This window comes from Saimiri boliviensis, chromosome 9 (assembly GCF_048565385.1).
Source record: "Saimiri boliviensis isolate mSaiBol1 chromosome 9, mSaiBol1.pri, whole genome shotgun sequence".
In the NCBI taxonomy this organism is placed as follows: domain Eukaryota; kingdom Metazoa; phylum Chordata; class Mammalia; order Primates; family Cebidae; genus Saimiri; species Saimiri boliviensis.
The window spans coordinates 105,219,593-105,243,647 of record NC_133457.1 but is presented as its reverse complement, the minus strand read 5'-3'; the positions used below and the strand labels follow the sequence as shown (position 1 = coordinate 105,243,647).

General features: G+C 43.3%; 1 protein-coding gene across 7 annotated transcripts in view; it reads left to right on the top strand.

Moving 5' to 3' along the window:
- The first annotated feature begins 1,768 nt into the window (after nucleotides 1-1,768).
- Nucleotides 1,769-24,055, top strand: part of ZHX3 (zinc fingers and homeoboxes 3) — a 183,562-nt gene continuing 161,275 nt past the window's right edge. For 3 of the 7 annotated variants that reach the window (XM_074406537.1, XM_074406536.1, XM_074406535.1), the window contains exon 1: nucleotides 1,769-1,976. The gene's annotated coding sequence lies outside the window, so the exon portion shown is untranslated. The remainder of the gene's footprint in view (nucleotides 1,977-24,055) is intronic. The other 4 variants (XR_012519355.1, XM_074406539.1, XM_039479777.2 and 1 more) reach the window with 2 other exon arrangements.

Genomic DNA, 24,055 nt, shown 5'->3' with positions numbered 1-24,055 from the left:
TCAGGCTTGTCTCGAACTCCTGACCTCAGGTGATCCACCTGCCTTAGCCTCCCAAAGTGCTGGGATTACAGCCTCCCAAAGTGCTGGGATTTCCTTTAACAAGAAAGGAAACTTTAAAAAAGAACTTTTCTACTTCCCACAGAAGCCTTTGAAATAAAAACATGTTGGAAATAAAAAAAGTAGGCGGGCATGGTGGCATGCACCTGTAGTACTAGCTGCCTGGGAAGCTGAGGTGGGAGGATCGCTTGAGCCTGGGCGGTTGAGGCTGCAGTGAGCTGTGATGGCGCCATTGCACTCTAGCGTGGGAGACGGAGTGAGACCTGCCCACTCTCCCCCACCCACTCCATTTTTTTTTTTTCTTTTACTCTGAGATGGGAAACCGCTGGGGGCTTTTGAGCTTAGGTTTCAACAGGATCCCTCTGGCTGCTGTGTTGAGAGAAGCCTCTATGAGAGCAGAGTGGAATCAGGGAGAACAGGTAGGAGGCTACTACAATATTCTAGGAAAGAGAAAAAGATATTTTAAAGGTAGAGCCGACAGGCTTTTCTAATGGATTGCATGTGGCATATGATAGGGAGAGAGGAGTCCAAGATGACTCCAATGGTTTGGCTGGAGTCACCAGAAGGATGGAGTTGACATGAACTGAGGTGGGGAAGGTTGTGAAAGGAGCATGCTAAGGTGCAAGTATGGGTGGTTGACTATGGACTTGTTAACTTGGACACATCGCTCACACTTGTGTGTATGCTCCCTGGTTTTTGGTATCTGAAGGTTCTAAAGTTACTTGAAGTTAAAGTCAGCCTTATTTATTAAAAGCACTGTGAAGAAACCTTCAAATGTGCTGTCATTTAACCCTTTTAATATTCCTATTGGTTTACTCATATTTCATTGCCCTTTTACAGATGAGAGACTAACATGTTCAAAGTCACTCAGACAATTATTAACCTGCCAGATTAATGCAGCTCTGGGATTCCCACCAGGTGTGTCAGACTGTAGAGCTCCTGCTGTTCACTAACCACCGGATTCTAAAGATTGGAGCCACTTTCTGAGCCTATTTGCTGCACACTTGGTTCTATAACTAAAAAGGTGCCTGGTACATGTGACAGGAATTCAGGAAAGAGTCCAACCCCATCCCATGCGTTACAGGTTACACAATAGCTATGAAGAAAGGACGGTATTAGTGGACTCGAGGAGGCCGACTGATGCTTGAAAGCTCAGGTACTTGTAGATTCAGTGTTAAAGCAGCGATCAGGAGTTAGGGTGTTTTTTTTTGTTATTATTTTTAAGAAACCAGAAGACATTAAAAACTGCAGCGAAGCCTTGGGGGGATAAAAGACCACTCCCAGGCAACGCTTGTTGGGAAACACTGGAATTGGGGGTAGTAGGGGCAGACAGGAGCCAGAACTCCTGCAAGCCTACATACGCATCCTTTTGGAAGTGTAACCTGGTGTGACCTTCCTTAAGTGGTCCTCTGGAAAGACCAGGATATGGAGTACAAAAGCCAGGAACCTCTGGGACCGCAGCATCCGCCCCCAGCCCCTCCTGCCCGGTTTTCTTCAGCCTCTACAGGGTGAAGAGCTGGTAGGCTGCCCGCGCATGCGCCCGGGGCAAGGTCCGCTCCTCGCGACGTCAGGGGGCTCGCGCCCGCTCGAAAGCCCCGCCCTGCGGCTGCCAGAGGCGACCTGGGCGGGGGGCCCCGGGCCACGCCCCCAGCCGAGCCGAGCAAGGCCGAGCAGAGCCGAGTAGAGCCGAGCAGAGCCGAGCACCTCCGAAAGCCGCCGAGCCGAGCCGAGCAGCCCGGAGTCGGTTGGTGCAGCTGCGTCCCCGCCGCTCAGCAGTCCGCGGCTCCGGCGTCGCCGCCGCCGCCGCCTCTGCGGGGCCTGCGCCGGCCGCCTGCCCGGCCGCCCGGCCGCGGGGAGGGAGGCCCGCAGCGCGGGAAGAGCGGCCCAGTCGCGGGCGCAGCCACCGCCGCCGCTGCCAGGTGAGCGCCCGCCACGGCCAGCCGGCCCCGCGTGCCCCCGCGGCTGTCAGTCCCCGATGTCTATCTGTCTCTCTGCCTGTCAGCCCTGTGTCTCCGCGAGCTCCTTCCCGCCACGCCTGGCCCGCGGCCGGCCCGCAGTCTCCGTCAGCCCCCTCCCGCCGGCTGCCACTGGTCTTTCTGTCAGCCGCCAGCACCCCCATGCTGGCAGGCTCCGCCCCTTCCCCCCGGAGCCCCGCCTTCCGCCATCTGTCATCACCCCCCAGGCTCCAGGCGCTGGCGTCCAGGGGTCCTGGGGGTCAGGGTGGCCCCGCGTGCTACCTTCGCGAAAGGCGCCGAAGAGGGTGGTGGAGGGGAAGCGGGGGCGTTCGCGTAGGCCCGCCTGGCCGTGTGAGAGTGCGCGCCCGAGTGTGCGCCCCGCGTGTGCGCCCGACAGCCGCCTGCGTCCACGCCCGCGGGCCCTTGCACGCTGCTGGGATGTGGCAGCCCGTGCCCCCAGGGTAAAGAGCGTCAGCTCGACCGTGGAAGGCGGCAGACCCGGGACTCGAACGCGTATGCGGAGTACCGTAGCATCCTGAATCTTGGGACCCTTGTTTGCCCATGCGCAAACACCACACGTCGGCCCCAGGTGCCCGGATTCCCTGAGTGGCCTGTGAGTGGAGTTTGGGGCTTGTTAAGCCTTCCCAGTGTGGGACTGTGATTCAGGGAAGCCTGTTGGAAGTGACTGAGGAGTGGATGGGATGTGGGACTTAGGTGGGAAGTGTTGGAGAGCTTGAGTCATTTTAAGTTGCATGGTTTGCATTTCTGAGCAGTGATTGCCCTGGGCTTGTGCCCTGCAAGAAATTTATGACTTGGGGTGGGGGTAGTGACGTGGGAAGGAATACTCCTTTCTGTTTTTATCTATGTGAACACATAGTATATATTTATCTAGATATCCTAACTGTTGATTCATGAGACATCCACACAGGCTTAATTTAAGGATTACAGTAGTTTCCATTTATATACATTTTTTGTGTTGTTATCTTGATGTTCTTTTATTTGTGGTAACTTAGTATTGCAATATTTCAAAACTAAGAGAAAATGTGTCCTAAAACAATTGGTATTTTGCCGGATAATTCCGAACCACAGAGAAGGAGCCAAAAACGCACTTCATTAGCTGGAACAACTTATTCGAGCTTAATTTGTTTCTAAGAGACATACAGTGGAAAAATCCAGAAGAGCAAAATAGTAATCAAAGAGACTTAGAAAATGAATGAAAAGGGCCCTTCTGTTGCTGCTTTGGAAAGATGATATCAAAGTTGCTGTAGAGGACAGAGCCACTGTGTAATGATCAACATATTAACCAAGTTGGTTTTGTGACCTTGATACATTGAGCGGGGCTTGATTTGTGCAGTGGTTCATGACAGGCAAACATTGCATGGGAAGTGTGGTAATTTTTGGAAAAAAATGTTCCCCATGTTGTTTTGGTTTTTGGTTTTGAGTTTTTTTTTTTTTTTTTTTTTCACGTTGAAGATTTCAGACTAGGGAAGTCTCATGGTGGAGTGCTTTTTTCTTTTTAAAGATAACATTAAAAAATTACCAAAGTAATTTATGCTTAAGGCAGAAAACTTGAAAAACAAAAGCATTGCAAAAAACCCCATAATCCCACAAACCATAGTAAACCACAATTTGGTATTATGCCTTTTAGCCTTGTTCCCACGTAGACTTTTTTTCTTACAAAAATGCTGTCATACTATACAACTTTTATTCTGTGCTTTTTTTCTTTCACTTATAACTAGATTGTGAGAGATATATCTTGGCTTTATGAGTAGGAACTTGTGTTTCTCTTTGCAATCCTTTAAAAAAAGTCACATCATGTTAGCCCTCTGCTTAGAGCCCTCCAGTAGCTTCTCATCTTAAAGTAAAATGTGAAGGCCTTGCTGTCCCCTCCCAGGCTAACCCTCTTCCCTAACAACTGTCTTCACTTCGAGCCTTGCCAGACAGATCTCTTTGCTGTTCCTTAAAAACATCAAGCTCATGCCTTTAATCCCAGCACTTTGGGAGGCCAAGGTGGGTGGATCACGAGGTCAAGAGTTCGAGACCAGCCTGGTCAGCATGGTGAAACCCCTTCTCTACTAAAAATCCAAAAAAAAAAAAAAAAAAAAGCCGGGCATGGTGGCATGTGCCTAATCCCTGCTACTCGGGAGGCTGAGGCAGGAGAATTGCTTGAACGTGGGAGGCGGAGGTTGCAGTGAACTGAGATTGCACCACTGTAGTCCAGCTTGGGTGACAGAGCGAGACTCTATCTCAAAAAAAAGTCAAGCATACTCCAGCCTCGCTGCTTTTGCATTTGCTGTTCCCTCTGCCTGGAACTCTGGTCCCTGGATGTTAACGTGGTTGACTCCCTTATTTCTTCAGGTCTCTGCTCAAAAGTTAGGTTGTCTGGCTTTACTTGACTACACTATCAAGTACATCCAATTTCCCTGTTGTCCTTATCCTGCCTTTCTTATCACCACTTGGTAATACATATTTATTTGTTGGTTTATTGTCTCTCTCCCTCATTAATCCAGAAGCGTGAGACTTTTTTTTTCCACTGATGTATCCTCAGGGCTCAGAACTGCACCTGGCCCATTGTGGGTACTTAATATTTGTTGAATGAATGAAGAAAACAATGAATGCTCATAATCCATCTATTCATGTGACCTTGCTGGTAGCCTTCTAGGCTTTTAGGTAGCTATATCATGAGGTAAAATAACAGTATCTTAAAAGTCAGGATATTCCTTTCTCTTCTACATCTGAGAAGAAGAATTTTACAAAGTGAGGCTATGATCTTAAAAATTGATTTAACTTGAACAAATGAGGAAAAGAACATTTTTGTCAAATGTTGCTGGCTGGCTTGCTTATACATTATCCCTGTGTCACATTGGACATTTTTGAGAAGTATAAAGTTTCCCAGTTATGTTTACAGCTGTGATTTCAATTTTGGTAGTTCATAGATCATAGTATAAGCCTCAAGAGCAGGTGTCCCCAAACTTTTTACACAGGGGGCCAGTTCACTGTCCCTCAGACCGTTGGAGGGCTGCCACATACTGTGCTCCTCTCACTGACCACCAATGAAAGAGGTGCCCCTTCCTGAAGTGCGGCGGGGGGCCGGATAAATGGCCTCAGGGGGCCGCATTCGACCTGCAGGCCATAGTTTGGGGACGCCTGCTCAAGAGCATAGTGGGGTTTTTTGTGTGTGTGTGTGTCAGCAGATACCCAGATATATAATAGCTTTAATGTGTTTTCATTTGGGGAATAGCTGTTCATATTTACTTATTATCCTGGCAATTCTGTCCTTTTCATCTTCCTGCTTATCAGTTTTTGCATGGCCTAGCAGGTAAAGTTTTTTTTTAATTAACATTTTAAAATAAATCCTTGACCTTTTGAAATTTTACATCTCTCCTGTGACTCTTGAACTGTTTGAAAATACCAGTTTCATCTTTCAAGATGAAGCATCTGTAGTAAAATGTATAATTGCATTTTAATATATGAGGTTAGAAAACATATTTTGGGACATAATTTTTACAGAGAAGTTGTAATATGAGTGTAAGCTTTTCAAAGGTTTGAATTTCAGGTATATTGCTTTTAATTTTTGTGAGTTTTTAGAAAAAAGAGTTGCTTCTTAAGAAAAAGGAGCTCCTTGAACACAATCCAAGTAGAGACCTTCAAAAACTTGTTTTTCTTATCCTCCAAATATACAAGAACTTGGTGGTGATGGTGGGAAAGGGGGGGATTCTAAGTGAAAATTTTACTTTTTAAAGGCCTAAAAGGATGTGTTAAAAATTTATATTTGTTCCACAGGTATTTATTGAACATGTATTTGAGCCAGTTCTATGTGTTTTTCTGTAGGCTATGTTACCATGTTCAGTTTTAAATTATCAACGTGATTTCTTATTATTTCTTTTCATTTCTGGCTCTGCTGCCTCCCTTCTCTCATCATATTCTCTCTCTAAATGATCTCATCAGTTCCCCGGACCCTAGTACCCACTGGATGCAGATGACTCTGTTATGTCTCCCTGCCCTTTCTCTGGTTCCAGGCTTGCATTTTCAGCTACCACTTTCCTGTTCCAGTGATCTCAAACTTCACATGTTCAGAACTGATCTCTCAGTATCCCTCTCAAGCTTCAAAATTTGCATTCCTCATTCCTGACCCTTCCTTACTCTTCCCTCCAGCCTCTGTCTCAGTGTTAATATTGTCTATTCATTGTTCAGGCCGGACACCTGAAAGTTGTCTGTGATTCTTCTCATTTCCTCACCCCACATCCAACCCATCGGTGTGGTTTTTTTTGGCCTAGCCTCCAGAATATCTCAAACCCTTCTTTTTCTCCATCTTGTTAATTACCCCCCTCCTAGATGGATGATTTCCCTGCCTCCTAGCTGGTCTCCCAGCTTCCACTGTTGCTTTCTTGTAGCACATTTTCCTCACAGCAGCCAGAGTGATCCTACTAAAAAGTAAACCCAAGCATGCCACCCCATTGCTTGGTGGCTTCCACTGCACTTGGACTTAACATCCACACTTACCCTGACTCATGCCCGTTCCAGGCTCCCCTCCTTTCTTGCAGTGGTTGTGAGGTTGAACTTCACCTTCAGTTCCTCAGACATGCCATGTTCTTGTCTTTTTTGTATAGTCGCTTCCCTCCACTTGTCTCATAGAAAGATCTTCCCAAACATCCAGTCTCAGCTAAACCATCTTCCCCTCAGAGGGGCCTTCCCTGTTCACCACTTCTATAGTAGCTTCTTCCCCATTGTCCTCTATCTCAGTACATGTGCATTTATTGCCTGGCACTTCACTAAAATTCATAGCACTTCATTTATATGTTTCCTTCCTTTATTTCCTTCTTCAATGTCTACTCCCCCAATAGACTACAAGATCTAGGAGGGCAGGGACAGCCTTGTCTTGTTTATGCTACAGTCCTGTGCTCTGCCCAGAATCCAGTAGGTGTAGGGCCTCAAAACATTTCGAATAATTATTTAAATAGCTAACTTTTTTGAGAATTCCTATGTAGCAGGTCCACTGCTATGTGTGTTCACACATTATTTCTAAATCTCTGGGAGAGCCCAGTATAGTGATGATGGTAATTACCACTTCTATTTTTTTAGTTGAGAAAATTGAACTTAGAGAATTTAAGTAATGTTTAAAGTTACATAGCTAAGAATATGGTGGAATTAGGATTTTAATCTATGCAGTGTGACTTTAGAACCTTCCCTCTTATTCATTACTGCCTTCTGATATGAATGCAGCAGTGAATGAATATGAAATGTTCTGTAATATTAATCCCTGATGGGTTCTCTTATGTTTCTAAGCATATATGAAAGCATTAAAAATAAGAACACTTGGGTTAGGATGTTATATTCTCCCAAGAAGTTTCTGTTAATAACTGCTATGTCAAAGCATCTAGATTAGTTTGCTTTCAGGCTCTGTGTTTTAATTTTGCTTTTGCCACTTTCTAGCTGTAAGCCTTTGGGAAAATTGCGTGTCTAAGTCTGTTTGTTTTTTTTTTTTTTCCCAAGCTCTAAATGGGGAAAAGTAATAGTTCTTTTTTTTTTTTTTTTTTTTTTTTTTTTTTTTTTTTTTTTTGAGATGGAGTTTCACTCTTGTTACCCAGGCTGGAGTGCAATGGCGCGATCTCGGCTCACCGCAACCTCCGCCTCCTGGGTTCAAGCAATTCTCCTGCCTCAGCCTCCTGAGTAGCTGGGATTACAGGCACGTGCCACCATGCCCAGCTAATTTTTTGTATTTTTAGTAGAGACGGGGTTTCACCATATTGACCAGGTTGGTCTCGATCTCTCGACCTCGTGATCCACCCGCCTCGGCCTCCCAAAGTGCTGGGATTACAGGCTTGAGCCACCACGCCCGGCTGAAAAGTAATAGCTCTTATTGAATCTTTTGAGGAGCAGAATTATACACAAAAAAATTATCAATGTTAGCTATTACTATTATAATGAGAAAAAAAATCCTGAAGAAAAGACCTGAGTAATCGCACCAACAATTTAGAATTTGGGTAAGAGTAAATGACAGACAATAACTAACTTAGTGTTCTTTCACTGACCATGATTTTGAATTTATAAAAATTATCAGAGAATTAACTATTTGGGTTGGGATTTATAATTATTCTATTGATGTATGACAACTTTATGTTTGTTAAATGCTTGTGAAGTAAGCATTTAACAAAACTTTAAAGAAAAAAAACTCTTCCTCATCTTTAGGAGGATTCTTAGGGTAGAGAGATCTTTCAGGAAGCTGGCTATACTATTTCAATTTTTTTTGGCACTAGAAAGATATTCACCAGCATACTGTTTATATCAGTAATGCTTACTACCAGGGAGCTTATTTCAAATAACCAAGTGAGCAGTACACTTAGTTTAGGCATGATGGACTTGGCAGCTCACATGATGGAATATCTGGGCACAGTTATATTTTTTGGTGGAAAGCCTTATGAGCAACTGCCAGTCTGGTGGTGTTTATCATCTCTGTGAAATAGAAGTGAGATCTGCTAAGAATAAATGGGAAGAGGTCAGAGGAAAACAAGATTTGACATACCATTGAAGGGTAATGAACTTGAGACAATGTCCATGATCTCCAGGCAGTATGCAGGGCTCCATTGAGACAGGACCATGAATTGACTGGGGCACTGGTAGCATTCAGCTGCCTGGTTTTAGGAGCAAAGATGGCATATTGTTGCATTGAGCCAGGGTTGGTTTGCTGGGGTGAGTGGCAGAAACACAGTGGAGCAGAGGAACTAGGATATTGGCCAGGGAATGACTATCGTGATAGCTGAGGGTAGCTAGGCTAGATGGGGCGGTGAAAAGGACCAGTGGTGTTGAAGTCAAGGAATGGGTATGTGGAGTGATCGAGTAATAGGAAGATGTGGCTAGAGAGGGACATGTGAGTAGAGATTTCAGAGTTGGAGCAGTTAATTACTGGGATTGTGTTTTGCCACAGATATGTGACTGAAATGAAGTGAACTCAGTGAAGATGGCTGAATTTAAGGACGTTGAGTAACTGAGAGGCTGGAGAGTTGTTTGGGCCATCTATGTGGTCAGAGAAGCCATCAGAAGGATGGTAGGATATTTAGGATGGAGAAAAGGAAGGTGTACTACATCTTTAGCAAATGAGGTGGGGTCAGGGATCCCAGCAATGAGATGTTATGGTTACCCTGCAGGAATATCAAAGAATCAGGGGATTTAGCCTGAGGGAGATGGAAAAGTAGTGACCTGGAAGGTTTATTTGTTGCAAGGTCTCTAGGGAAGGAATCGGCCATGGCCCGGGTTCATTATACTTCTGAAGGAATCCGAATTCAAGAGGGCAGCACTAATGGCATGTCGTCTTGTGTTTCTAAACTTGTTCATTAAAATCATGTTAGGATGTGTCTTAAAAAAAAATACAGATTCTAGGCTGTATCCCAGGCCCAATGAACAACAATCTTTAGGAAGAGGAAACTGAGAATGTGTATTTTTAACACCTTCCTCACTTGGTAATTTTTTATAATTAGGGAAGTTTGGGAAATGCAGCTGTAGTGATTCAGAACATGGTATTTGGAAGCCTACTACCTGGGTCTGAAGGAGGTGGGAGTGGTGGGAGGGAGCCTTAGCCCATGACACTTAAAATTGAGTTTGGCTTTCCAGATACATATGATTTCAGAAACAGTGAACAGGAATGCTCTATCAGAGGCAAACACACTGACAACAGCAGGAAGGGACAGCTGGTAATGGCAGAAACAGAAACACTCTACAAAATAATTCAAAGTATAGCTGTTTGGAGACATTTATTATAGAGAAAAGCATTCCTGTTTGCCTTGTTGGTCTCTGAATATATCAACTGATTATAATTGTTTTTGTGTTCAACAGGAATAGGTTGAATTAGGGTTTAGTTTGTTCAGAAAGGCTGAGAAGGAAGTTATGCAATTTAGAAAGCTTTCTGTCATAAACCAGCATGTTTAGTGCTTTAGGTATTCATAAAATTAACTTATGTGCACAATTCTGTCTCTGAAGATAGTGGATTTAAAAACAAAAGTTTTACTCAACAACAAGCCAAAGTTAAGAACAGTTGTTATCCACAAGGGGTTGCCTATATGATTAGATATTTAATATGATCATACTAGTAGCCCTACTACCCCATTCTCCCTATTTTCCCTGGGAAAATTCTTTCCTTTCCATGACAAGGAGAGGAATAGCTGCAAAAGAATCGCTGCTCAGGAGGGAACTTGGAGTTAGCCATTCTTGGCTGACCAATTAAACTTTCCCTATTGCTATTAAGGAGGTTCTGAATTTCAGTTGCAGTGTTTAGATTACTTAACACTATACCTACCACCTGGTTTATCATACCCAAACACTAAAGCTTTGGGAAAAGAAGGTTGTCAGCACTGTTGAAGTGGTTGCTATGGACCTTGAGCCTAAAACTTGATTTGCTCTATCATGTGTTCCATTTCTTTTTTTTTTTTTTTTTTTTTTGAGACGGAGTTTCGCTCTTGTTACCCAGGCTGGAGTGCAATGGCGCGATCTCGGCTCACCGCAACCTCCGCCTCCTGGGTTCAGGCAATTCTCCTGCCTCAGCCTCCTGAGTAGCTGGGATTACAGGCACGTGCCACCATGCCCCGCTAATTTTTTGTATTTTTAGTAGAGACGGGGTTTCACCCTGTTGACCAGGTTGGTCTCGATCTCTCGACCTCGTGATCCACCCGCCTCGGCCTCCCAAAGTGCTGGGATTACAGGCTTGAGCCACCGCGCCCGGCCTCATGTGTTCCATTTCTTATTTCCTCTTGGACTGAGAAGACTGGCTTTCGAACTGGTGAATAGTAGCACCTCAGTTGCAGTCCAGTCAGCTACCACATCCTTCCACTCACTGTCTCCTCTGCTCAGTGAACTGCAGGAGCCAGTCAAATGTACATCATGAGGCCTATAAAATGTGGCTGTGGAGGATTAGCAATGCCAATTCAACCAGAACTTTCAGTTTGCAAGTTGAGATTTGTAAAAGTGATTCAATTTTAAAGAAAAAAAATCATGTTTTTCCATTTTAGAAAAACATTTTCTTCTAAAGCTGAGAAATACTGAACAGACCAATGAGTGTTTTGGTGATAATAATATGTTCTTTAATGTCATACTTTTCCTCCCTTCAGAGCTCAGGAACCCTTGCAGGCTCTGCTGTAGTATGGTGCTCTTTATAATGTTTAAATCATTAAGAGTATTCACCTTGTGAAGTGTTTGTATTCCTGCTGTGAAGTAGGTACCTTGGGGTTGAAAAGAGGGTCCATGGAACTTTTTAAAAAGTTAGTCAAGGTGCATTGAAATCTCTAACCTCAAGCAGACCATGCTATGTGCTGTGAAGGAGGTATGATCAAAATGTTGTAGGATCACAGATGAAAGAGAGGTTATTTCTAGTGGTGGATGGAGGTGGCAAGAAGAGATTGGAAGATGCTTTAAGAGGATATTTGTATTCAGACTGGATCTTGAAGTTTGAGTAAAATTTTGGAACTAGTAAATTACATTTGATATTTTCTGTTTACTAAGGCATCATTTATTTTAGCAAGACTACAACATAGTGCTTAATGAATTAGCCCTCAGTTATCTGAAATCACTCAATTACTTTGGGTACCTTGTTTCTGTAATCAATGCATGACACATTAAGGAATATTTGGTGGAAAAGGGCTTTTATGGAAGCATAGCTGAAAACGATCTTGGGATCATAGTAGATATCTGAAAGAATTGGAAATATAGTGGTATGGCAGTGAATAAAAAACAGAATGATAATAGGATGTGTATGTTTGAATATATGGTTTAAAAGGGAGGGAAATGGAACACTAAATGATGTTAATGAGGTCTTCATAGGAAATAAATAGTCTGCTAGGTTAGCAGGACTTTGAGTACTCACCATCTCATTTCTGAGTATATTTCTCTGGGATGGTTGGCAATGTGGTCAGGAGATCCCTGTGAGGTTGGCCACAGTAAACCAAAGGAGGCTAGCTGCTCCTCATTTTCCCTTGCTCTAGGTGGCTAAGCACAGATGGTTTTACAGAAAGGCTGCAAAGCCATGTCCAGGGTGGCTCTTTCTGCTCTAGACCTCTGCACACTTGGTTCCTGTGCTTGGCCTAACTCAAAGCTATGTCTTCTTGCTACAGAGTGGATTTTCTCTCACTGATGTGTCTACTAGTCCTCACTCCTTGGACAAGCCCATTTCTTGCCATGGTAGGTTAGCTATTGCTGGACCATTGTGCCAGCCTTGCAGGTGGTCATTGTTATGCCTGAAATCTTGCATTCAGTTTTTTCTTACCCATGTTAAGGCTCTTTACCTGACCCCTCCATTCAACTCTTAATTTTCCAGGAAGCTGAAAAACATGCTACTTGCTACCTTTTGTGCTGAAATGGCCCTGGCCCAGAATTCTGATACCCTTGGGAATCAACATATATAGCTTAGACAAGATAGCATTTTCTTTTTGTTTATTCCTGATAATGCCAATACCATTTGAAAAGCCAGGATATTTGGCAATGCCATGTGTCCCATTTTACTGTACAGGTAACTAAAGCCACTTAAGAAAATGATTTCAATAATTCACCAAATAACATACTTGCTGTGTGCTTACTGTGTGTGAGATACTATGCTGGACACCAATGGAGAACAAATCAGATATGGTCTTCCACAGCACTCAGTCTGGTGGACCTATGGCCAGGAAGCCATGAGAGCTTTATGAATGACTGTAGGCCTAGGGGCAGAAAGGCCTGGTGTCTAGTCCCACTTTTGCCTTTTTTTTTTTTTTTTTTTTGAGATGGAGTTTCGCTCTTGTTGCCCAGGCTGGAGTGCAATGGCACGATCTCGGCTCACCGCAACCTCCGCCTCCTGGGTTCAGGCAATTCTCCTGCCTCAGCCTCTTGAGTAGCTGGGATTATAGGCACACGCCACCATGGCCAGCTAATTTTTAGTATTTTTAGTAGAGACGGGGTTTCACCATGTTGACCAGGATGGTCTTGATCTCTTGACCTCGTGATCCACCCGCCTCGGCCTCCCAAAGTGCTGGGATTACAGGCTTGAGCCACCGCGCCCGGCCACTTTTGCCTTTTATTAATTACATGACCTTAAGCATTTGACCGTATTCTCTGTCAAGTGAAATAAAAATCATTTGCCCTGGCTTTTAAGATTCTTATAAGAGTAGATGAGACTACATAAAAAAGAACTTTGCAAAGGTCAAGTTACTATATATGCAAATATAGTTGTGGATAATCAGTTCTGTCTTCTTTAAGGGGAATGACTAATGGAGCATTTTCACTTCTCTGTGGCTTCAGAGAATGCTATCACATTCCCAAATACAATGCTTGGACTGAAGATTTAACATTTCACTAAATCTAATGTGTATTAATAAACAAGGAAACTAGCTACTTAGGTGGTGCCGAGGGCTAGTTATCTCTAAAAAGTCATAGATTTAATATATATTAGCTTTATTTCAGAAAACAGTGCTTCTGGATGTTTACTATATAACCAGAAATTTATTATTACAACAATAGATGTATAATTCTAATAATACAATGCATACCATGATATTATAGTACAAAAATTAATCAGAATAATAATTATAATAAACAAGTATTCTTTGTAAATAGTAGAATATATCTTTACTCTTTGCAGGTTTAGGTTGATAAGGAGTTTCGAACTGCACTGTTACTTTTTGGTTTGACTCTTTTTTATTGTTGTTGGTTGGTTTTTGAGACAGGGCTTTGCTCTGTTGCCCAGACTGGAATGCAGTGATGTGATCCTAGCTCACTGCAGCTTCTACCACCTGGGGTCAAGCAGTCCTTCCACCTCAGCATCCTGAGTAGCTGAGACCACAGGTTGTGCGCCACCGTGTCTGGCTAATTTTTGTATTTTTTGTAGAGGAGGGCTTTTGCCTTGTTGTCCAGGCTGGGCTGGGCTGGGCTTGAACTCCTGAGCTCAAGCAATCTGCCCATATTGGCCTCTCAAAGTGCTAGGATTATAGGCATGAAACACTGCTCCCGGCCAACTTTCTTTTGTTTTGATGGTCCCTGTTAACTTGCATATACTGAAGAACTAAGACCTTTTGTTGTAGGTATTTTTTGTAGCAGCCTAGACGAGACCCTTAATCTTTGAACTTCAATTTTATTCATAAAATGTGATCTTGTCTTTACCATGCCAACTTCACAGGGTTGTTGAGACATTCAAACATAGTATTGAATGGATGTGCTTCTATCTGTGTAATAGTCCTTGTTAAGTCATGGTATAGTGATGAGTTAATCCTGACAAATGAATGCCCCAGAAGGGCTATGTCTTGATTTGTAACCTAGTCCTTGGTCTAGTCTTGATTCTTCCCCATGATGATTCATCCTGTTGTCCCATTCTCATTTAATAACATCTTGCTTTATGCCCCGTTGGCCATTAGCCAACACTTGTTGAGCTTCTGCTGTTTTTCAAGCCTGTGCAAGATGCTGGGGATATAGAGGTGAGAGGCCAGACCCTGTCTCCTGGATGCTTGTTCGAGTAGGGGAGTTTAAGACTGCAACAGCAATTCTTGCCTCAATTTCTAGTCTGCTGGTCTGCCCAAAAGCTTTAAGACTTGTCAGCCCTGCAGTTGCATGAGCCAGTTCCTTAAAATAAATCTTAGTGCGTGTATGTCTGTATATTCGTACATATATCCATTCACACATGCACACACACACATATATGTATTGTTGTGTTTTGTATTGGTTATTTTCTCTGTAGAGCACTTACTGATACAATACTCAATAAATGCTCTCATTGTGGATGCAGTAAGAAGAGGAACAAGCATGGTAAACAAGGTGCTTGCTGTGGTTGTAGCCATGTTGAGTTTGAGCTGCCCATGGAATCCAGGTGGAAATACTGGCAGGCACATGAGTGGTCTGGACTGTGGAGATATATAAGTGTGGAAGTCACCAGTGTGTAGCTATCAGTTGAAGCTATGTTTGTGGATGATTTCACACAGAGAAAGTAGACCCCAGGAAATACCAACATTTAGTGGGGAGGCAGAGGGGAGGAGACTCTCCTGGAAACCAAGTAGGAGTAGACAGAGAGGGAGAAAATCAAGAGAGAATGGTTCATGGAAACTAAGGCAGGGGATAATTTCAAGAAGGTGGAAGTGCAGCAGTGTTAAGTGCCATAAAAAGGTAAAGAGAAATGTTGGAAATTGTACATTGGATTTAGCTCCTAAGAAGTATCACTGGAGGTGAATGTTTCAGCATCCCACCACCATGTTACCGTGGGTGGGGGTGGAGTAGAGAATTCATGGTAATGAAGTAGAGATGCGTGTTTGCTGCTGCTGCTGATACCTAAAGGAGCTCAGCTAGGAATTGTGAGGATAAGAGGGAGCTATGGGCTTCCCAAGGAAGAGGTGATTTTAGGATGAGAGGGACTCTAGCGTGTTCAGATGCCAAAGAAAGGAAGAGCCAGGTGTGAGGAAAAAAAAAATCAATTCAGGAAGAGAAAGGATAACTGATTGAACAGGGTCTCTTCTGTGGATGGAGGGACAAGCACAGGTGATGGCCAGTAGCACTGCCAGAGGAGGGGTGCCTCTTTCATTTGACTGTGTGGAAAGAGGAAAGGCTATTTGGGGGATACAGAGAAGTCTGTAGAAGGCAGGGGGCTGGAATTTTTGCCCTTGTAAAAGCTTCTGTTTTTTTGTGTGAAGTGGAACATTGGCATCCACTGATAGCCAAGGGTAGATAATGCAGTAGGGTCTTTGAAGAAAGAGAAGGTATAAAATTACTGTGTGGAGCTTGGAAGTGGGAGTTGATTTTTGCTCCTTATTGTGTATTGAATGAAAGTTATACTCCACAGTCTGATGTTTACAAAGACTTCCACAACTGCCTTTTATCAGTTCTGCCAGACTACCTATACTTTTTGTTTCATTCTATCACCCTTGTACTTTAGTTGAGTGTCTCTGATGTGGCACTAGAATGTGGCTTTGAGAGATTAGATGCTGTAGGGAAGATGCTGTTAGACTGAGAGTTAGGGGTCCCGTGTCCAGTTTGGCTTCTCCACTTATCAGCAATGTGACGTTGGACATACCTTAATTCTCTAAGTCCATTTTTTCATTTGTAAACTGTTAATAACGGTAGTAAGTATTGATGAAGGTGTGTCAAATGAGAAAACATATTTTAAAGTGCTTTGAAGAGGGTGAGTATTATATAAATGGAGATGGTCATCGGGCCATCCCTAATCCTAGCCCCAGGGTTTCTTCCATGCCATTAGAGTCCTCTCCCTTCTCTCCAGCTGCCATTTAATTCAGCCTGTACTGTATAGAGAAACACCAGCTACTGTAATAGATAAATCCTGCTGAAACTTAAGTGGCTTAAAACAGTAGACATATCTGTGCTCATTTAAAATCCAGTCATCTGTGGGGATGGAGGGGGCCCAGACTAATGGTGCTCTGCCATCTTCAAATCATGGTTTCCAAGGTTGCCCTGGGTGTCAGTGGCCAGCCAGCAGTGTTGGATAAGAGAGTGAGAGGGTATGATTGGGAGGTGTTCGTATAGTAGGCCTAGGATGGGAGCTAGTGACTAAGGCCAAAGGAGAGATCATTGAGAAGAGGCATCTATCTACTGGATGGGAGGTGAATTTGGGGTGTGTGGGTGCTTATTTGCACAAAATGTTGACGTGGCTCGAGAAGAGTGAGGCAGGACCTGTGCAACCCCAGGAGGGAATGGAGAAGCTCCTGCTTCTATGGGCAGAGCTTAGGAAGGGCCAAGGGGCCTAGGACTTGTTCATTGCAAAGAAGGCAAGTGATGCAAAGGTGAGAGAGAGGCCCCTGGGTCAGGAAAGAGGGAGCTGAGAACTGGGTGTTCACACACATTTGTGGTGAGCTTCTTAAAAGCTAGGGAGGCAGACACTGTTTACCTTCCGAAGATAAGAAAATCGATGTAGTGGCGCCTTGATAAAGGCCACACAACTAATAGGTAGCAGAGAAATGAGCTAGGGTCTGGGTCTTTTGACATGAAAAGCCCCTAGTCGTGAGACTAGGAAACATCCTACTGGGAGGGCTGGAAAACTTGGGCTTTGAAGAAGTTGGTTTGAAGTAAACCCTTGTTCACAGGGTGGAAGAGCACGTGTAGTGGCCTATTCCTTTATAGGTGACTCACCCTTTTCCTGCATCTACTGGATGGGAGGTGAATTTGGGGTGTGTGGGTGTTTATTTGCACAAAATGGTGGAGGGGGCTGTGAGAAGAGTGAGGCAGGACCTGTGCAACCCCAGGAGGGAATGAAGAGGCTCTTGCCTTGGACAAAGCTTGGGAAGAGCCTAGGGGCCTAGGACTGGTTCCTTTTGAAGGAGGAAGGGCGAATATCCTAAGGCAGGGGTGTGCTTAATGAGTTCAAGGACTGAAAGGAGACCAGGTTGGTACAAGACTAACAGGAGGAGAGGTGCATGAGAAGATATTGGCAAGCAAAGCAGGGCCCTTATCATTCAACTTATAGGGCATAGCAAGGTCTACTCTAAGGTCAATGAGAAGCCATTGTATATTTTGAGTATGGCATATGATGGCTTGATATATAGTTTAAAAAGACCACCCAGACTGTTGTGTGGAAAATGGGTAGAGGGGAAGCCAGAGTGTAAATTGAGTGTAGTGGGTGAGGGAAAAGGAGGAATTCAAGAGGAGATGAAAGTCTGGAGCTCAGAGAAGAGCTTCAGGCTGGAAAATACATTTGATCCTATATTTCCTGTTAGCTCACTCCCTGTTTTTAGCCAGGCTTCCTGTGAGTAGCCTTACCCATGGTCTCTGCCTCCTCACCTCCTGCAGTTCAATCCTCTGTACTCTGGCCTCTGTCATTGCCACTTCCTTGAAATGTCTCAGGCAAAGGGCACCCAAGGCACTTGGTGGTTACCTAAGTCTAGGCCTTTAGCCCTCGTCTGACTTGGCTTGCATTCCTTCACACTGTGAGTCACTTCTGCCTTGAGAGGCCTTCCTTAGCTCTTCTGTCTTTCTGACCCTTCATTCTGTGGCCCTTTTCTGGTTTTCAGGTCCTCAGACCATCCCTGAAATGTTAGCATTCCCCAGGCTTCTGGGTTTCCAGTTGGTCCTTCTGGCTTCCCCTGCACCCCTCTGCATAGAGTAAACCTTACCCCACTTCATTAGGCCAACATCTACTTGCCTTTCCACCTTCGTCTCAGGTTCCCCTCCTCCGAAAGCCGCCTCTGACCCCTCGGGTTGGTTAGGCGCCACTTCTCCTTTTCCATTTCTTCTGGAGCATAAAGTAGATTACCTCTATGATAGCACTTAGCACCCTGTTTACTTATTTGTCTCCCCAATCTAATAGTGCTTGAGGGATAGAGTTACAATGAAATACTTCGTGATCTAGGACAAAGATTGCTTTCTACAGTTCACGTGAAAGCCATGCTTTATAATAAAGGTATCTACACCTGATTGTATATCCTTTAATAGGGCATTCATTTCTCACTGGCTCTGAAGGCTGGGATTCTGGTATTCTATGAACAGAAGAGATTAATTTAACTAGAAATAATCAGTAATTGTCTCAATTTTCTGAAAGAAAAAAATTACTAAGAATCTGAATTTCTTGAAAAGGGCTTCTAAAGACTTGCATTTCTTGCCTAGTAATTTGGATCTCCACTCCCTCACTCCCACCCCAAAGCCTGTTACATGTGTCTTGTATTTTGTGATTCCACAATTCTGGGTTTGACATTACAATTGCTTCCATAGTGATGAGCACTAACGTTCTCTTATGCTGAATTGTGATAGCCGTCTAAGGCAGCAAATAGACTGAATGAAAGATGAGCTTCTGCCTTTATGTCCGTCCCTCCTGCTACCCAACTCATTGTGGTGAAAGAAAAAGAAAATGCTGGTGGAGACTGCAGTATATGCTTAGGTATACAAATCACACATCGGGAGTTTCAGGAAGGCTTTGGGTGGTTAATGTCACTAAAATCTCATGCTTGTCTTTTTTTTTTTTTTTTTTTTTGAGATGGAGTCTCGCTCTGTCCCCCAGGCTGGAGTGCAGTGGTGCAATCTCAGCTCGCTGCAAGCTTCCGGGTTCAAGTCATTCTCCTGCCTCAGCCTCCCGAGTCACTGGGTGCCTGTCATCATGCCTAGCTAATTTTTGTATTCTTAGTAGAGACGGAGTTTCGCAGTGTTGGCTGGTCTGGTCTTGAACTCCTGACCTCAAGTAATGCACCCACCTCAGCCTCCCAAAGTGCTGGGATTACAGGCTTGAGCCACCGCGCCCAGCCTCATGCTTGTCTTTCATATGTCTGTTTCTACCCTTGAATTTTTTTCTTTCTTTCTCTTAGTTCCAAATTCAATTCACTGTATCATTTTTGGCAGGTGGAACAAAGAAAATATAATGTTGAATCACTTTCTTCCCAGTGGCTGTGATTTTTAGAATATTTCTTGATTTTTTTCAGTGTTTAATTTTCTGAGCCTAGCAGAGCAAAAAAAGCAATGATGCCTTTGATTAAATGAAGTGCTTAGCATAATTTCTCAAAATCATGTGACAGATTATACTTGTTCCTTTTTTGATATATTTTAAGAAAAAAAATCATGGAGTTGTTATTTACCTTTAACTAGAATGCCTCTCAAATGGAATACAACTGCCCAAGTAAATGTAATAGCAGACAAAATTTGAGCCCTTATAGTATTCTCTAAAGGATTTGTTGTTAATCAGAGTGGGAAATGCTGGCATGTAGGAGCTGTACTCTATCGATTCCCAATTATGTTTATTTCTGGTGTCTAAATAAGACATTAAGATTGCAGACTTTCAGGTAGGAAGTGACCACAGGCTTTTCCAGTATGCCCACTGGTGAGATGCCAACTCCCCTTTTTATGTAGGGGACACCTCTCAGCATAAGAACAGTCTTCCTCACAGGAAGCCACAGTATTGTCCTGGGACTCTTTACCCACTGGACTTCCTTAGTGAATTTTTCCCACCATATGTAACATATACAGCCCTTCAAGTACTTACAGAAGCTTTCTTCCCTTTCGTCTTCCAAGTCCTTCTCTTCAGATTCTGGATCCCTGGTTTCTTCAGCTGTAAACTCCCTCTTTATTCTGCATATTGTGATCCTAATCAATCATCCTGAGGTTTTGTTAGCTTTTCTAGTGGTTCAGTCCCTTACTGAACTTCCTCCTAGTAGACCCCCACTCCCGTCTGAATGCAGGTTCTAAAACATCTATTTAATGAAGTATTTCTGTCTCAGTGGTCTTACTAGCATAGTTTTACTGTTATGTTTTGTTGCATTTGTTAATATTGTAATATACTTTGTCTAAAAGTAAACAAAGGTGTTTAAGCCCTAGGGTACAGGTAGAATGCCAGAGGCCTTATAATTTGATTTCCAGCTAGAGGAGACTTAATCAAATTCAGTTGCGTCTGATTATAAAGGCAAGCATGTATTGAGCCCTCACTGTGCTATGTAAGGACTGCTACATGTATCATTAACCCTGTGCTAATAATAACAGTGTCATTAATAGTAGATAGTATTATTGACCTCATTTTAATGATGGAGAAATGGAGGTTTGGAAGGCTGGGGCATGCTCCATGTTTCTTTCACATGTCACCTGGAGCAAGAAGCTCCTAATGTGCCACTGTGCTGCTGCTTTAATGCCTTTCTGCTGGGTAATGCTCTCTGTATAGCTCCCTTTCTCTTGTACTTCGTATTTACTTCTCTGGTCTTCTTACTTAAAATATAAATTAAAAAAAAGATTCAGGGGATTCTTTTTAACTCACCAGGGCATCTGGAAGAGCCCTCTGTGTGTGGTGGGTACTGATAGCTAACGTTGTCCTTAGCTCTGTATCTTTAGACTCAATAGAAAGAGATGAAACCTCTGTGAGTTCGTTAGTCTTTGGATGTCTAGGGCCACTCTAGACCTCGTAAGTTCATCTTAAACCAGTAAAAGTCTGACTCATTATGGTGGGCTAGGACTCAATTGAGGGACATTTCCTTTAATTCCCCTTTGGGCAACTGGCCAGCACAGAATAAATGGGAGAAAATATGACTGTTGTCATTAAAGTTGGACTGGTAGTGAGTTGCCTGTATTCAGTCCTGGCTCTGCCTTACATACTTACCCTGGGTAATTAGGCCCCCATTTCCTCACTTGCTCTGGGAATTGGAAGGGGGAGAAAGGTGTGGGGGAGATTACTTCACATTCTTTCCTCTGTCAGAGGTAAACACAGTCCTTTGGTTTTGGAGAGTCCATTCTTGTGCTCTATTTTTTAATTCCACACTTAAACCATGGCACAGTTGGAAGGATGGGATATTTGTGAGGCTGCTGTGCTTCCCCTTCCCTCAGTTCCTGAAAGATTGGTAATTTGGACACTTTTATTAGTTTGAGATAAAACTGGCACTCACTGACTGAGGCTGGACTGAAGATTTAAGACATGAGGAGGCCTAGAACTTCTTGCTCAATTCACAGGGCTCCAAGGGTTTAGAAACTGATGTTATTCCTCTGGGGTCTGAGGAGAATGGCTCAGGTGTGGGACTACTTCAGGTCTACTGGGTGAGCATAGGCTAGCCTTGGGAGTTCTGAATCGTCAATACTTGGGAATATTTTAGAATTATCAGATCCTGCCTGCACGTGCATCTCAATCCGAAATAAACCCCAGAACTGCCATTCTCCCTGTGTTGATTCAAGATCTAAATGATTCTCGAATTCTATAGGTAGGACTTTATCTGTCAGAGTCCCAACAGGAAAAGTTGGCATTTTCAAGTTAGGATAATTCCAAGCGAGTTTACTTCAAGAGGTATGGGCGGGATGTAGAGAAAACCATAAGGAATAGTGCAGGAACCAAGGGTTATAGTAATGGTGGAACTGTTACTATCCCTAGCTCCAAAGAGACAAATGGATGAAAGTAGTTATGAGCCAGAAAAGATTGTCATTGTCAAGTGGCAAGAGGCTACCTTGAGAGGAGCAGTGACTTGGTTGAGGGATGCATCCGGTGCAAGTAGAATGAATTCCCCAACCTTATTCCCTCCCTCGCCTCTCCTTTCCTCCCCCTGATCTCTTTCTGGGACTTAACATTGGCTAAACCCAGTCAGAGGTCAAGGTCATAGGGATCTGTTGATGTGTTTCATAATGATTAGCTTGTCAAGGCAGAGAGCAGGGTAGAGAAAGTTAGAGTGGGTAGCTGGGAGATAGTAGACTTAAGTACCCCTGTAATTTTAGAATGGGCAGAGCTTATGTGTATGTGTGTAGCAGAAGGTGGGAAAAAAGGATGAGATGAGCATTTCTTGAGCATCCATGTGCTAGGACTTTCTTGTGACATAACCTTTTGAGGCAAGCAGTATTAGTTCCATGTTAAAGATGTGGAAAACTTGATCTGGATCCCTTGGCCCTAAGTCAACTCAGTTCTGGGATCCCTGTGGTGACAGATAGTATTTGGATAATTTCTCTTATCTTACTTTCTCTGTGGCCTGTTCCAGAAAGCCGCATTTCATAGCTTTCCTGGGAGAACAGTGAGGACTGTAACAGAGCTGCTGTGTTTTTTTTTTCTTCTTCACATTTATGAACTTGAGGAGAAGGGAAAAGAAGAGGAAAAAAACTCAACTTGGCATGAGTGGTGTTAAGCGAGATCAAATAAGGTGAAACGCAAAATAGACTCCAGAAATTTAGTTTTGCCTTTACCCAAAGTTCATGGGCGGTTGCTGTACAAAGTCCTTTTTGCTTTCCACAAATGTTAAGTACTTTTAATAATATGAATCTCATTATCTTTACTTTTGGTTGGTTATGAACTTAAATAGCTTTATAAAGGATAACCAACTGAATGTGAAGATCAAACTGTGTGTGTCACCTTTTGCTATTTCATTTCTTGCGACTATACAAAGTCTTACAGTGAGTTACAGTTATTTCGGTTCCTTATGAATTTATTGTAAAAGCATTTATTGTACAGCCAACAGTGAAATAGAAATTTTAGATTTTTTAAAAAGGGAATTCTAACACTCTAGAACAGGCATCCCCAGACTTTTTACACATGGGGCCAGTTCACTGTCCCTCAGACCACTGAAGGGCCGCCACATACTGTGCTCCTCTCACTGACCACCAATGAAAGAGGTGCCCCTTTCTGAAGTGCGGCGGGGGGCTGGATAAATGGCCTCAGGGGGCTGCATGCGGCCTGCGGGCCATAGTTTGGGAATGCCTGCTCTAGAAAGTAAATTCTTAGATTTTCTTTTTTCCTTTTTTTTGATCACATCCATGCATAATTTTATATGGCTAGAATTATACAAGTTTGTATTGTTCTCATGTCATCATAAATATTTTTCCATGTTGCTACATAGCCTGAATAATTATATATGATAATTTCTCAATTTCCCTTAAATATTCTCTAACTTATTGGATATTATTTTTTATTTTTTAAGCCTTGCTGCATTCTGTGAAAAGCATTGGTGGTTTTGTTGAACACTGAAGTGTTTTATGTATTACTTTTCTTTATAAATATTATTTATTTGCATCTCAGGTAACTAGTTTCCCCACCCCACCCTCTTTTGTTTTTCTGGAAGAAGAAATGGAATTTTTATTTCTTTAGGATAATTTTGGTAGTGGAATGAGCAACTCTGAAGCTCCATCAAGGAACTGGAAATATAGTAGTTTGAGGGTTAGCTGAGAGAAGAGTACATTTGAAATAAGTCATCAATACGGAGTTGTTACTTAAAATATTAACGTGGGCTGGGCACAGTGGCTCATGCTTATGTATAATCCCAGCTCTTTGGGAGGCTGAGGTGGGTGGATCATTTGAGGTCAGGAGTTTGAGACCAGTCTGGCCAACATGGTGAAACCCTGTCTCTACCAAAAAATACAAAAATTAGCCTGGCATGATGGTGCATGCCTGTAGTCCCAGCTACTTGGGAGGCTGGGTTGGGAGGATCACCTGAACCCAGGAGGCAGAGATTGCAGTGAGCAAAAGTTGTGTCACGGGACTCCAGCCTGGACAACACAGTAAGACTCCATCTCAATAAAATAAATAATGTGGATTTTAATTCAATCTTAGTTTGAATATTACTATTACTAAGGCCAAGCACCTTGACTCACTCCTGTAATCCCAGCACTCTGGAAGGCTGAGGCATGTGGATCACTTGAGGTTAAGAGTTTGAGACCAGCCTGGC